This window comes from Schistocerca cancellata, chromosome 9 (assembly GCF_023864275.1).
Source record: "Schistocerca cancellata isolate TAMUIC-IGC-003103 chromosome 9, iqSchCanc2.1, whole genome shotgun sequence".
NCBI classification, from domain to species: domain Eukaryota; kingdom Metazoa; phylum Arthropoda; class Insecta; order Orthoptera; family Acrididae; genus Schistocerca; species Schistocerca cancellata.
This window is the reverse complement of record NC_064634.1, coordinates 262,527,317-262,542,854: the sequence shown is the minus strand read 5'-3', so window position 1 is coordinate 262,542,854 and position 15,538 is coordinate 262,527,317. Positions and strand designations below refer to the sequence as shown.

Genomic DNA, 15,538 nt, shown 5'->3' with positions numbered 1-15,538 from the left:
ACAGTGTCCCTAATTTGCTGGGAAGTGGCGGTGCGGTCCCCTACGGCACTGCGTAGGATCCTACGGTCTTGGCGTTCATCCGTGCGTCGCTGCGGTCCGGTCCCAGGTCGACGGGCACGTGCACTTCCGCCGACCACTGGCGACAACATCGATGTACTGTGGAGACCTCAAGCCCCACGTGTTGAGCAATTCGGCGGTACGTCCACCCGGCCTCCCGCATGCCCACTATACGCCCTCGCTCAAAGTCCGTCAACTGCACATAAGGTTCACGTCCACGCTGTCGCGGCATGCTACCAGTGTTAAAGACTGCGATGGAGCTCCGTATGCCACGGCAAACTGGCTGACACTGACGGCGGCGGTGCACAAATGCTGCGCAGCTAGCGCCATTCGACGGCCAACACCGCGGTTCCTGGTGTGTCCGCTGTGCCGTGCGTGTGATCATTGCTTGAACAGCCCTCTCGCAGTGTCCGGAGTAAGTATGGTGGGTCTGACACACCGGTGTCAATGTGTTCTTTTTTCCATTTCCAGGAGTGTACATTGCAGGGATCGGACATCAATGTCTAAAGCTTGCAAGAAATGCGTGCCTCAACATAAATGAAGGTTCTGGCCAAGCCTGCAGAAGACGCTGTTGTATTTGACGACGAATGGCACCTGTTCAGTGCCCTCAATATGCTGCAAGTGTCTGTGTAGTTGTGAGTGCACCTAGGTGGATACGAACGTGCACAAACTGTTGTGCTCGTGTGGTGGATGATTCCGTAACCAAAGTAACTGAAGTGTTTTGTGTTTTAAGAGGAACCGTACTGAATATTTACACTGTATACAGGGAAAGCTGGGGAACATTATACGCAAAGTCACGTAACGGGCGAAAGTGTTTATTGAGTGATCGTGAAAAACGGCCACTGAAAAGGATTATGACGAAAATTAAGAGGCCAACTGCTTCAAAAGTCACTGGAGAACTGAATGTCGCACTCCCGAACATTGTCAACACCGACACAACACAAAGGGAGCTCCATAATGTACCGGGTGATCAAAAAGTCAGTATAAATTTGAAAACTTAATAAACCACGGAATAATGTAGATAGAGAGGTAAAAATTGACACACATGCTTCGAATGACATAGGGTCTTATTAGAACAAAAAAAAAACAAAGTTCACAAATAGTTCGACAGATGGCGCTGGACAGCAAAACGTCAGTGACTGCGCATGATAATCGTGTATAAATGGAGCTGTATTGAGAGAGTCAGATGCGCCAACAGTCGCAGCATGTTGACGTTACCTGAAAAGGCGCTTTTAGTGAAGCTGTATTGTCAGAATGGGGAATGCGCTAGTTCAGCGTTACGATCCTATCGCCATAGGAAGGGGATTCGAACGGGTAAAGGTCCGTTGACAAATGCAGCTGCGGTGAGAATAATTTCGAGGTTCGAAGCTACGGGTTGTTTAGACGAAAGACCCCGTAGTGGCCGACCGAGCACAAGGCGTAATGCTGCTGAGACAGTTCAGGAAGAAATGGAGACTGTAGTGGTTTCATCTATGCACGGGGAAGTCAGCGCTCGTGCAGTCGCACCATTCCATACATTACTGTTTGGTTGGCACTTAGGCGTACCCTCCGATGCTATGCATACAAAATCCATCGGTATCATGAACTGTTATCTGGCGATTTAGTGAAGCGGAGGTCATTTGCGATGTAGGCGTTTCAAAAGGTGGCGGAAGATGACGATTGGTTGAGTAACGTGTTGCGGACCGACGAAGCTCATAAGCTCCGAGGGTCTGTCAACGCCCACAACTGCAGAATTTGGGCTACCGAAAATCCTAAAACTGTGATGGAAACTCTATTGCACGACGAGAAAGTCACGGTATGGGTAGGATTTACCACATCTACCGTTATCGGGCCTTTTTTCTTCGAGGAAATGCGTTATTCTGGTTTTGTAACTGCTACTGTGACGGGTGAGACGTACGCCGATATGTTACAGAATCGCATCATCCCCAGCCTGGCTGATAAACACCTCATGGAACGTACGATGTTTAGGCAGGATGGCGCTCTACCCCATATTGCTAGACGCGTGAAAGATCTCATGCGCGCGTCGTTTGGTGATGATCGTGTGCTCAGTCGCCACTTCCGTAATGCTTGGCCACCCAGGTCCCCAGACCTCAGTCCGTGCGATTATTGGCTTTAGGGTTACCTGAAGTCGCAAGTGTATCGTGATCGACCGACATCTCTATGGATGCTGAAAGACAACATCCGACGCCAGTGCCTCACCATAACTCCGGACATGCTTTACAGTGTTGTTCACAACATTATTCCTCGACTACAGCTATTGTTGAGGAATGATGGTGGACATATTGAGAATTTCCTGTAAAGAACATCATCTTTGCTTTGTCTTACTTTGTTATGCTATTTATTGCTATTCTGATGAGATGAAGCGCCATCTGTCGAACATTTTTTTAACTTTTGTATTTTTTTTCGCTTCTAATAAAGCCCCACGTCGTTCCGAGCATATGCGTCAATTTGTACCTCTCTATCTACATTATTCGGTGATTTATTCTGTTTTCAAATTTATACTGACTTTTTGATTACCCGATAGAATTTGACGGTGAGCTGTAACTCCAAAACCACACCAGGAGAACGTTGTATCGAAGCCATAGAACCTGGGCCATGGAACATGGAAGTTCGTCATTTGGTAGGATGGTCACTATTGTTTTCAGCGTCTGGCCAAGTTTACGTCTGTCATACGCCATTCCAAGCCTATGACGCAGAATGCTTGCTGCGAAAGAGTGATATATGGGTGGATTTAGATGATGTTTCGTGCAGCAACGTCATAGTATTCCATGGGGCCCACGACTACTCACCTGGGTCGCATTACTGTCAAGGATTAGGTGTCTATTTTGGCTGATTAGGTCCGTCCCACGGTGTATTTGGTCCACAACGATGATGCCGTGCTCAAAGACGACATTGCAGTTCTTCAAATAGCTTGCACCGCACGCTACTGATTATGTGAGCACGAGGATGAATTTTCGCATCTCCCGTGGCCACCACTATCACAAGATCTTAGTTTGTTCTGTAATTTGCAAAGAGCGATGAGTGATAAATGTGTGTCTCTACCATCGTTACCTGATCTTACCATTATTTTGCAGGAAGAGTGGCGAAGAATTCTCCTAAAACCCACACAGGCCTTGTAATCATCCATTCCAGGATGACTAGAAGGCGTTTGCAATGTCAACGGTTTCCTAAACCGTATAAGACATTCGAATGTGGTTTTTATTTTTCCGTTTCTTTTTGTCTTCTCTGTGTATACTTCGTTTAAGTTCATTTCTTTTGTATAATCCTTCTACAGACTCCTTCGACTTTTTAACTTTCCATTCTTTCCCTAGTATCGGCCTGCCGTCTAAGCTCTTGTTACTCATATAACTGCTATTTTTAGAGCATCTCCAATCATCCTATAGGCGGCAACTCTTTCTCAAAGATGTACATTTTCCTGCAGCCTTGCATTTAACCCCTAGCCATTGCTGCTTAACCTTCCTGCCTTCTCTATGAATTTAAAATCTTTGATGTGTCTCTCCCCTTTCATGTGCTTCATTTTCTGCATTTCTATGTTTCTCTCCTTTCTTCAGTGAAGCACTGTACTACCTGAGCTATACGTGGATTTGTATCAGGTAATGTCATTTTACCTATTTGATGCTCTGTTATTTCGTCTCTCAAAGCTCTCTATTCGTTTTCTATTGCATTCCTTTCCGTTGCCTTAGTCGTCGCCTAGTACTCATTCTGCAGCTCCTAAAAACAGCTGTCTGGTTATTCCAATTTATACAGATCCCATCTCTTCAATTTCCCATCTCTTTTCGCAATTTCTTCAGTTTCAGTCTGCAGTTCATGGCCAGTGAATTCCTATATCACCCCCGGGATATATATTACAGTTTAAAATCTTCTTTAGAAGTCTATGTTTTGCGATTAAGTAATACATTTCAAATCTTCCAGTGTCCCCGGAACTCTTCCATTTATAAAAAATCTCAAATGATTCGTAAATCAGGTTTCACCAATGATCAAACTATGCTCTCTGCAGATTTCTCCTGTGCGGCCTTCATTCCTTCCTCCACTCCCTGTACTCATACTATATTTCCTTCTCTTTCTTTTTTTCACTATTGAATTCGAGTCCCCCAATACTAATAAACTTTCCTTACCTGTCTGAGTATTCTTTTTCTTTCCTTAATTGTACGTTCTTTCATGTATCCATCGCATGTTCAGCTAGTTAGCGTATAAACATTTACTGATGTGGTCAGAGTTGGCTTTGTCTCTGTCTTGGCTACGACACGCATTCGTATTTCCTTAGTCATTGTTATTGTTGTGGTATTCAGTCGGAAGAGGTGTTTGAAGCAGCTCTCCATGCTACTCTGTCCTGTAGAAGCCTCGTCATCTCCGAGTGACTATTGCAAACGACATCCCTCTGAATCTGCTTCCTGTATTCGTGTCTTTTTCTCCCTCTGCGTTTATTACCTCTCCCGCATCTCCCCGCTTCCCTCCTGTACTAACCTACTGATCCCTTAATGTCTCAGAATATCTCCCTTCTTTTTCTCTTGTTGTGCCACAGATTTTTTTGCTCACCAGTTCTATTCAGTACCTCCTCATTAGTTACGTGATCTATCTAATCTTCAGCATTCTTCTGTAGCACCGAATTTAAAGTTTCTATTCTCTTCTTATCTAAACTACTTATCGTCGATATTTCACTTTCATGCGTCGTTACACTTTACATAAATACATTCAGAAAAGACTTCGTGATATTTGAATCTATATCTGATGTTAACAAAGTTCTCTGCTTCATAAACACTTTTTTTGCCATTTCCTGTCTACATTTTACATCATTTTACATCATCAGTTATTTTGCTGTCCAAATAGCAAAACCCATTTACTATTTTAACTTTCTCGTTTCCTAATGTAATTCCCTCAGCATCAGCTAATTTAATTCGACTACATTCCATTATCCTCGTTTTGCTTTTGTGAATGTTCATGTAAATCCTCACTCACCATTACAACCATTACCCCTTCTGATTTTGTATTATCCTTTACTAACTGTTTCAAAAGCCAAGTTGTTGGTGTCACTACACTCCAATGATTGCCACAATATCTAACTTCAGTCTACCCATTTCCTTTTTTAAAAAATTATGTAACCTACATTCCCTATCAAGAGTTCTAACATTCATTCCACGCTCCGCCCCGTAGGTTTATCATTTTATTTTACACTCCTGGAAATGGAAAAAAGAACACATTGACACCGGTGTGTCAGACCCACCATACTTGCTCCGGACACTGCGAGAGGGCTGTACAAGCAATGATCACACGCACGGCACAGCGGACACACCAGGAACCGCGGTGTTGGCCGTCGAATGGCGCTAGCTGCGCAGCATTTGTGCACCGCCGCCGTCAGTGTCAGCCAGTTTGCCGTGGCATACGGAGCTCCATCGCAGTCTTTAACACTGGTAGCATGCCGCGACAGCGTGGACGTGAACCGTATGTGCAGGTGACGGACTTTGAGCGAGGGCGTATAGTGGGCATGCGGGAGGCCGGGTGGACGTACCGCCGAATTGCTCAACACGTGGGGCGTGAGGTCTCCACAGTACTTCAATGTTGTCGCCAGTGGTCGGCGGAAGGTGCACGTGCCCGTCGACCTGGGACCGGACCTAAGCGACGCACGGATGCACGCCAAGACCGTAGGATCCTACGCAGTGCCGTAGTTGACCGCACCGCCACTTCCCAGCAAATTAGGGACACTGTTGCTCCTGGGGTATCGGCGAGGACCATTCGCAACCGTCTCCATGAAGCTGGGCTACGGTCCCGCACACCGTTAGGCCGTCTTCCGCTCACGCCCCAACATCGTGCAGCCCGCCTCCAGTGGTGTCGCGACAGGCGTGAATGGAGGGACGAATGGAGACGTGTCGTCTTCAGCGATGAGAGTCGCTTCTGACTTGGTGCCAATGATGGTCGTATGCGTGTTTGCCGCCGTGCAGGTGAGCGCCACAATCAGGACTGCATACGACCGAGGCACACAGGGCCAACACCCGGCATCATGATGTGGGGAGCGATCTCCTACACTGGCCGTACACCACTGGTGATCGTCGATTGGACACTGAATAGTGCACGGTACATCCAAACCGTCATCGAACCCATCGTTCTACCATTCCTAGACCGGCAAGGGAACTTGCTGTTCCAACAGGACAATGCACGTCCGTATGTATCCCGTGCCACCCAACGTGCTCTAGAAGGTGTAAGTCAAGTACCCTGGCCAGCAAGATCTCCGGATCTGTCCCCCATTGAGCATGATTGGGACTGGATGAAGCGTCGTCTCACGCGGTCTGCACGTCCAGCACGAACGCTGGTCCAACTGAGGCGCCAGGTGGAAATGGCATGGCAAGCCGGTCCACAGGACTACATCCAGCATCTCTACGATCGTCTCCATGGGAGAATAGCAGCCTGCATTGCTGCGAAAGGTGGATATATACTGTACTAGTGCCGACATTGTGCATGCTCTGTTGCCTGTGTCTATGTGCCTGTGGTTCTGTCAGTGTGATCATGTGATGTATCTGACCCCAGGAATGTGTCAATAAAGTTTCCCCTTCCTGGGACAATGAATTCACGGTGTTCTTATTTCAATTTCCAGGAGTGTATTTTTGGTGACATCCTTCTGATTAGTTCCCGCTCAGAGATCCGAAAGGGGGACTATTTTACCTCCGGAATAGAAGAGGAAACTATCATCGTTAAGCTATAAGAACGAGCTGCATAACCCCAGGGAAAAAAAATAGGTGTAGTTTCCCTTTGCTTTCGTTCTTCGGAGTGCAAATACAGCACAGAAATGCCGGTTTTGGAACGTTAGAACAGTCAATTCTCTACACTGTTATCATATAAGGCTGTTGCCTCGTTTCGGGAACTACAGGTTAGTGTGGCCTTTGCAAAGATATCCACCCCTCTGTTGTGGTTACATCTATGGGACGGCTAACTGTACCGTTGAGGCACACGAGCCAACCAAGCTTGGCAAGGACCGTGATTCATAGGGAGGATTTTCCTTGTAACTTCATTCGAATTGATGCTGTGTCCCCTTACTGAATATATGACTGACGAGTCATCAGAACTATTTTTTCTCGCTTACCATGTGCGTACGCCATTGTTCCATTAGTGTAGATAGTTTTACTGTAAGTGCCTCTATAGTTCAGTACTTATAGGTCAGTTATTTTTCGAATCTCAATCGTTCCGAACAGAAGGCAAATGAGTATCATCGTCATTGTTAATGAGCATTTGACCTGCAAATGTCTCACTCGACCTAATGTTTATCTGAATCGTTTTCTTTCGAAAATTGCCTTGGGAGTCCTCGGCTCATTCTGACAAACTTGGAACGTCGTAACGACGAGTAAGTCAAAGCCTGTCGTTCATTTCGTACTTCCAATTTATAGTTCTGATGAGAGCCTGCGCAGGCCGATACATTGTGTTTTTTGGCTGTGTCAACTGACAATAAAGTTATTAGGATTTAGCCAATTGCATTCTCCAGCGTCATAAGTCTTTCATTCTTGAAAGTGCCATTCTATTTGTTGCCGAAAGTCCTGCTATATATGTAACCGCATGTCATTCCACTTCACCCGTGAGACCAGATAAGCGTGATGCTTGCGAACTGACACAAAACGCACGATTAGTTCAGGTTGACAAGTTCAATCAGATGGCAGTAGCAGACAATTTGTGACCTTTCGGTATTGTATCGCATTGAAACAGTTTATCCCATTTTATTTTATAACGAATAAGCGACCGACACAAATACTATAACGATATCGTTTCTAGTTACACATAACTACACTACTGGCCATTGAAATTGCTACACCACGAAGATGACGTGCTACAGACGCGACATTTAACCGACAGGAAGATGATGCTGTGATATGCAAATGATTAGCTTTTCAGAGTATTCACACAAGGTTGGCGCCGGTGGCGACACATACAACGTGCAGATGTGAGAAAAGTTTCCAACCGATTTCTCATACATAAACAGCAGTTGACAGGCGTTGCCTGGTGAAACGTTGTTGTGATGCCTCGTGTAAGGAGGAGAAATTCGCACCATCACGTTTCCGACTTCAATAAAGGTCGGATTATAGCCTATCGCGATTGCGGTTTATCGTATCGCGACATTGCTGCTCGCGTTGGTCGAGATCCAATGACTGTTTGCAGAATATGGAATCGGTGGGTTCAGGAGGGTAATACGGAACGCCGTGCTGGATCCCAACGGCCTCGTATCACTAGCAGTCGAGATGGCAGGAATCTTATCCACTTGGCTGTAACGGATCGTGCAGCCACGTCTCGATCCCTGAGTCAAGATATGGGGACGTTTGCAAGACGACAACCATCTGCACGAACAGTTCGACGACGTTTGCAGCAGCATGGACTATCAGCTCGGAGACCATGGCTGCGGTTAACCTTGACGCTGCATCACAGACAGGAGTGCCTGCGATAGTGTACTCAACGACGAACCTGGGTGCACGAATGGCAAAACGTCATTTTTTCGGATGAATCCAGGTTCTGTTTACAGCATCATGATGGTCGCATCCGTGTTTGGCGACATCGCGGTGAACGCACATTGGAAGCGTGTATTCGTCATCGCCATACTGGCGTATCACTCGGTGTGATGGTATGGCGTGCCATTGGTTACACGTCTCGGTCACCTCCAGTTCGCATTGACGGCGCTTCGAACAGTGGACGTTACATTTCAGATGTGTTACGACCCGTGGCTCTACCCTTCATTCGATTCCAGTGAAACGCTATATTTCAGCAGGATAATGCACGACCGCATATTGCAGGTCCTGTACCGCTCTTTCTGGATAGAGAAAATGTTCGACTGCTGCCCTGGCCGTCACATTCTCCAGATCTCTCACCAATTGAAAACGTCTGGTCAATGGTGGCCGAGCAACTGGCTCGTCACAATATAACAGTCACTACTCTTGACGAACTGTGGTATCGTGTTGAAGCTGCATGGGCAGCTGTACCTGTACACGCCATCCAAGCTGTGTTTGACTCAATGCCCAAACGTATGAAGGCCGTTATTACGGCCAGAGGTGGTTGTTCTGCGTACTTATTTCTCAGGATCTATGCACCCAAATTGCGTGAAAATATAATCTCATGTCAGTTCTAGTATAATATATTTGTCCAATGGATACCCGTTTGTCACCTGAATTTCTTCTTGGCGTAGGAATTTTAATGGCCAATAGTAATAAAATTACAGCAGAGAACATTGCAATCATGGCTGCACATTGACACAGGGCTTGTCAGGAAAGAAAGAATTTTACAAGCTGTGCTATTCACCTAAAATTATCAGAAAGTGATCCTGAGTTCAAATGAAGCGATATCAACACGTGGAACAAAAGAGCTTTCGAGTGAAATGTGGAAACGCACCTGCGGACAAGAAGAGGTAAAACGTGGATCACAAGTGGTCTTGTGCAACTGCTTGTTTCAAATCCGTAACATTCCTAAAAGAGTTTGGATAAAATGACAGATGAAACCAATGTAAAACCAGTTTAAACTTATTCCACCCAGACGTATTTTGCCACGCACAAGACCCACGTCATGTAAACGACGTGATATTTCACTTTCTTAACTGGTGTCATCCTTATGCTAACCTCCTCTTCATATCAGAGTGGCACACCGAACCTTGCGCATTACTTGCTGGCAATGTCTGTCTTACATAAATTCCACCCTATGTGACACCCTCGTCTACGACGGAAGTTATTCCCTGATGTCTTCACACATTGAGCGCCTCAGTAGCTAGTTAGTTACATGTTCCTTAGATCATTTAAACGATTCTTTTCTCCAAATGATGTGGAACGAGTCAGTTTAGAAGAAATGTATGCAAGATTAGTGTTAATTGACAGCTTCAATAGTGGTTAACAAAGGTGCTTTTTCCCTCCACTGTTTCAGATATGTACATCACTGTACTTCTCAGATTGTAATAAATTACTTACGACGAATTACATTTGCGAAAGAATGTATTGCGACGGTGCAGTTAAAATGCCTAGCTCTTTGAGGAGGTACCTACACGACGTCCGTGGGTAAATACAGCACATTTTTCTTATTGCGCGCTTTTATGCAATCAATATTTTCTTTCTATGCGATGAGTTACCTAAAAAAATTATTCCGTACGACATTATTGAGTGTTCAAAGGCAAAATATGTTAGGAGGTTGATACATTTGTTTCCTAGATTAGCAATTTTATACGAAGAGCAAAAGTAGCTGAACTCAATTCTTTGCGAAGTCGCTAATATGTTTCTTCCAGTACAAGTTTTCATCACTATGTACACTCAAAAATCTGGAGCATTCTACCCTACTTACCGGCTCACTTACTAACTCACTGTGCTACATCAGTTGTTGCTAAGAGACTATTTGTTGTACAGAACTAAATGTTGTGTTTTCTTCAGAATTTATGGAAAATACATGAAGCAGATTCAGAAGGATGTAGGTTGCAGTAGGTACTGGGAGATGTAGAAACTTCCACGGGATATAGTAGCACTGAGGGCTGCATCAAACCAGTCTCTGGACTGAAGACCGTAACTACTACAACACATGGATAATCCGTTTTCAGGAACCATTTAATAATACTTTGGTGAATATCATCTAGTATCTATTCCGTTGCTTTCTCTCTAATGGGATTTATTATAACAGTAGTGTCGTCTGCAAAAAGTACCGAAGGTTAGCTTCGCTGCCTTTGGTGCAGAAGGATCCGGGTTCGATTCTCGGTACCTACTTGAATTTTTCCGACGTAGGAAGCTTTGGAATGGGGCCCACTCCCCCTTGTGCGGACAAATGAGGAGCTCCTTGAATGAAGAAGCAGCGATGTCATCAAGGGTCATCTACTGGTAATAACGAGTGGAGGGATTGACGACCTGCTGTTCACATTATCGACGATTGTTGATCGTTACTCGTACTGCCTTGTAGACAGCAGTCTCCCTATCACAACAGGCCTAAGGCCTAATGCACTAGTAGTGATAGTGGTGTTATTTAGTAAGGTTATATCATCCTGTCCTCCTTCTGATCAGTGTTTTCCAAATATTCTTCTCCTCGCCAGTTCTGTGTTCTGCAGAAAATCTCTTCAACTCTTATCTATCCGTCCAAGTGATATTTAGCGATTTTCCTTCACACTGTCCCTCAAAAGTCGGATTCTCTTGTTTTGCTTCATTTCACGTAGTTATAGCTCCATACGTTGCTCTGTTCCAGAGTGCCGCTCTCAGAGATAGCTAAAAACCAAAGCCTGTGATCATAATAAGAGATTACTTTTGGCCCGAACTATTCTTCTTGCCTGTAATAGTCTACTTATTCTGTACTCCTTGGTTGGCCTGCTATGCGTTTGTTTCCATGGTAGCAGAATTCCTTCTCTTCGTCTGTACGTAGTCCTCGACTCTGACGTTAAGTGTATTGCTAATTTCATGTCTGCTATATGTCAATAACTTACTTTACTCTCAGTGCATGATCAGTGCGCAGAAGCCTTTGGATCGATTCAGTATGCTAGTTCATCCTCCTTCAGATTCAGAAAACGACAAAAACATTTTCCAAACTTCCTGGCAGATTAAAACTGTGTGCCGGACCGAGACTCGAACTCGGGACCTTTGCCTTTCGCGGGCAAGTGCTCTACCAACTGAGCTACGCAAACACGACTCACGCCCCCTCCTCACAGCTATACTTCTGCCAGTATCTCGTCTCCTACCTTCCAAACTTTACAGAAGCTCTCCTGCGAACCTTGCAGAACTAGCACTCCTGAAAGAAAGGATATTGTGGAGACATGGCTTAGCCACAGCCTGGGCTTCGGCATATAAAGAAGGTCATCATCGGTCGTAATGCCATCTGACTTTTTTATAGCATTGGAGATCTAGGTCATCTACCATGAGTGCTTTATAGGTAGTTATGTAGACTGACGTAATTACACTGAAAAGCCAAAGAAACTGGTACGCCTGTCTAATACCGTGCAGGGCCCCCGCGAGCGCGCAGAAGTGCCGCAAAACGATGTAGCACGGACTCGACAAATGTCTGAAGTAGCGCTGGAGCGATACCATGAATCCAGTAGGACTTTCCATAAATCCGTAAGAGTATGAGAGGGTGGAGACATCTTCTGAACAGAAAGTTGCAAAGTATCCCAGATATGCTCAATAATGTTCATGTGTGGGGAGTTTGGTGGCCAACGGAAGTGTTTAAGCCGGCCGAAGTGGCCGTGCGGTTTAAGGCGCTGCAGTCTTGAACCGCAAGGCCGCTACGGTCGCAGGTTCGAATCCTGCCTCGGGCATGGATGTTTGTGATGTCCTTAGGTTAGTTAGGTTTAACTAGTCCTAAGTTCTAGGGGACTAATGACCTCAGCAGTTGAGTGCCATAGTGCTCAGAGCCATTTGAACCATTTTTGAAGTGTTTAAACTCAGAGTAGTGTTCCTGTAGCCACTCTGTAGCAATTTTGAACGCTGGGGGTGTCGCATTGTCCCGCTGGATTTGCCCAAGTCCGTCGGAATGCACAATGGACATGAATGGATGCTCAAACAGCATGCTTACGTACGTTTCACCTATCAGAGTCTTATCTAGGCGTCCCAGACCTCTCCAACTACACATGTCCCACACCATTACAGAGACTCCACCAGCTTGAAGATTCCCCTGCTGACATGCAGGGTCCATGGATTCATGAGATTGTCTCCATACCCGTACATGTCCTTCCGCTCGATACAGTTTGATACGAGACCAGGCAAAACGTTTCCAGTCACCAACAGTCCACCGCCGATGTTGACGGGCCCAGGCGAGGCGTAAAGTTTTATGTCGAGCAGTCATCAACGGTACACAAGTGGACATTCGGCTCCGAGAGCCCATATCGATACAGTTTCGTTGAATGGTTCGCACGCTAACGCTTCATAATGGCCCAGCATTGAAATCTGTTGAAATCTGCAGCAATTTGTGGAAGAGTTGCACTTCTGTCACGTTGAACGATTCTCTTCAGTCGTCGTTGGTCCCGATCTTGCAGAATGTGGGAGATTTTATGTCTTACCGGATTCCTGATATTCACGGTACACTAGTGAAATAGTCGCAACGGGAAAATCCCCATTTCATCGCTACTTCGGAGATGCTGTCACATAGTTCGTGCGCTGACTGTAACACCACGTTCAAACTCACTTACATCTTGAATAACCTGCCATTGTAGCATCGGTAACCGATCTAACAGCTGCGCCAGACACTTGTGTTATGTCTGCGTTGCCTAGCGCGGCGCCGTCTTATGCCTGTTTATGTATCTCTGTACTTTATTACGTATGGCTATACCGGTTTCTTTGGCCCTTCAGTGTATAAAGACACACTACAATGTACGTGGCGTGTTTTTTAACTAATTACCATGGTGAAATTTAAAAAACGACGTGTTAAGATATCTCAATAATTTTAGTTTTACACAAAAGACTGTACCTTAATCTACGCACTGACGCCATTACAGTCTCATTCTTCCTTGTTTACGTTGTGTACTTTGTGTTTAAGATGCCTCCGATAATCGTGAGTCCCGCCGACTGTGAAGTACGGGCTGTTATAAGATTTCTTAGTGCTAAAGGCCTAAAAGCGATTGATATTCATCGTGAGATCTGTGCAGTTTACGGAGAAAACATTAGGAGTGATGGAATGGTAAGAAAATGGGTGGTAGCATTTAAAGACGGCCGCACAAATGTGCATGACGAACAACGGAGTGGGCGTCCTTTGGTCGTTAATGAAAGTTTGGCGCAGGAAGTGGACAATAAGGTGAGAGAAAACAGATTCTTTGCGATTTCCTCCTTGCGGGATGACTTTCCTAATGTTTCTCGTAGTGTTTTGTGTGGCATCGTGAACGAGCACTTGAATTACCGAAAATTGTGCGCACATTGGGTACCGAAAATGTTGACGGATGTGCACAAAACCTAATGTTTAGACAGTTCATTGACTTTCCTTGAGCGGTACCACAACGACGGTGATGATTTCTTAAGCCAAATGGTTACGGGCGATGAAACATGGCTGGCCTACTTCACACCAGATTCAAAGCAACAGTCCCTGGAAGTTGAGCAAGGGCATCGTTTTGCAGCATGACAATGCTCGCCCGCATGTGGCGAATCACATATTTTCGATGGTAAACTCTAGATCATTCTCCGTACAGCCCCGATCTTGCGCCCAGTGACTACCATCTGTTCCTGCACTTGAAGGAACGCCTGGGCAGTCAGCGTCTTCAAGACGATGATGAAGTCAAAACAGTGGTAATGCAGTGGTTAACAAGTCTGGCGGCAGACTTTTATGAGGAGGGTATTCAGAAACTGGTACAACGCTGTGACAAGTGCTTCAGTATTGACGGAAATTATGTAGAAAAGTAGATTAAGGTACAGACTTTCATGTAAAAATAAAATTATTGAGATATCTTAGCACGTCTTTTTTTTAATTTCAAAACGGTACTTACTTAAAAAACACCCCTCGTATCTCACGTGTGTAAAGCGCTACTCCATCTGAGTTCCATTAACACTTGCACATGTCTGAGTTACAATGAAAAATGTGTCGTTATAATTACGTTCAGTGTAGATGACAACTTATGACGCACTGACCATTGTTGCACTGTCAGACTAAATGCAGTGAAACAGACAAATGCCATTACGATCGACACTGACCTTATTTTTGTCCTGGATTACATCACGACCATTGGGCGCAATCATTTCCATGGAATCGAACATGATGACAATTGTCGCTGATATCAATCCCCCTTAATTTTGAATACCATTTTTAAACATTATTTTGTCTTTTTTATTTCTTTATTGGCATAGCATAAAAGTGTTGTTATAATTACGTTCAGTGTAGATGACAACTTATGACGCATTGACCATTGTTGCACTGTCAGACTAAATGCAGTGAAACACACAAATGACATTACGATCGACACTGACCTTATTTTTGTCCTGGATTACATCACGACCATGGGGCGCAATCATTTCCATGGAATCGAACATGATGACCATTGTCACTGATATCAATCCCCCTTAATTTTTAATACCATTTTTAAACATTATTTTGTCTTTTTTATTTCTTTTTCGGCATAGCATAAAAGTGTTGTTATAATTACGTTCAGTGTAGATGACAACTTATGACGCACTGACCATTGTTGCACTGTCAGACTAAATGCAGTGAAACAGACAAATGCCATTACGATCGACACTGACCTTATTTTTGTCCTGGATTACATCAAGACCACGGGGCGCAATCATTTCCATGGAATCGAACATGATGACCATTGTCACTGATATCAATCCCCCTTAATTTTTGATACCATATTTTAAACATTATTTTGTATTTTTTATTCCTTTTTCGGCTTAGCATAAAAGTGATGTTATAAGTACGTTCAGTGTAGATGACAACTTATGACGCACTGACCACTGTTGCACTGTCAGACTAAATGCAGTGAAACAGACAAATGCCATTACGATCGACACTGACCTTATTTTTGTCCTGGATTACATCACGACCATGGGGCGCAATCATTTCCATGGAATCGAACATGATGACCATT

At 44.8% G+C, this 15,538-nt stretch overlaps 1 protein-coding gene across 1 annotated transcript in view; it reads left to right on the top strand.

Annotated features, from left to right (window-relative positions):
* LOC126100669 (sodium-coupled monocarboxylate transporter 1-like) overlaps positions 1–15,538 on the top strand; it is a 190,225-nt gene that overhangs the window by 161,136 nt on the left and 13,551 nt on the right. The gene's annotated exons all lie outside the window — the stretch shown is intronic.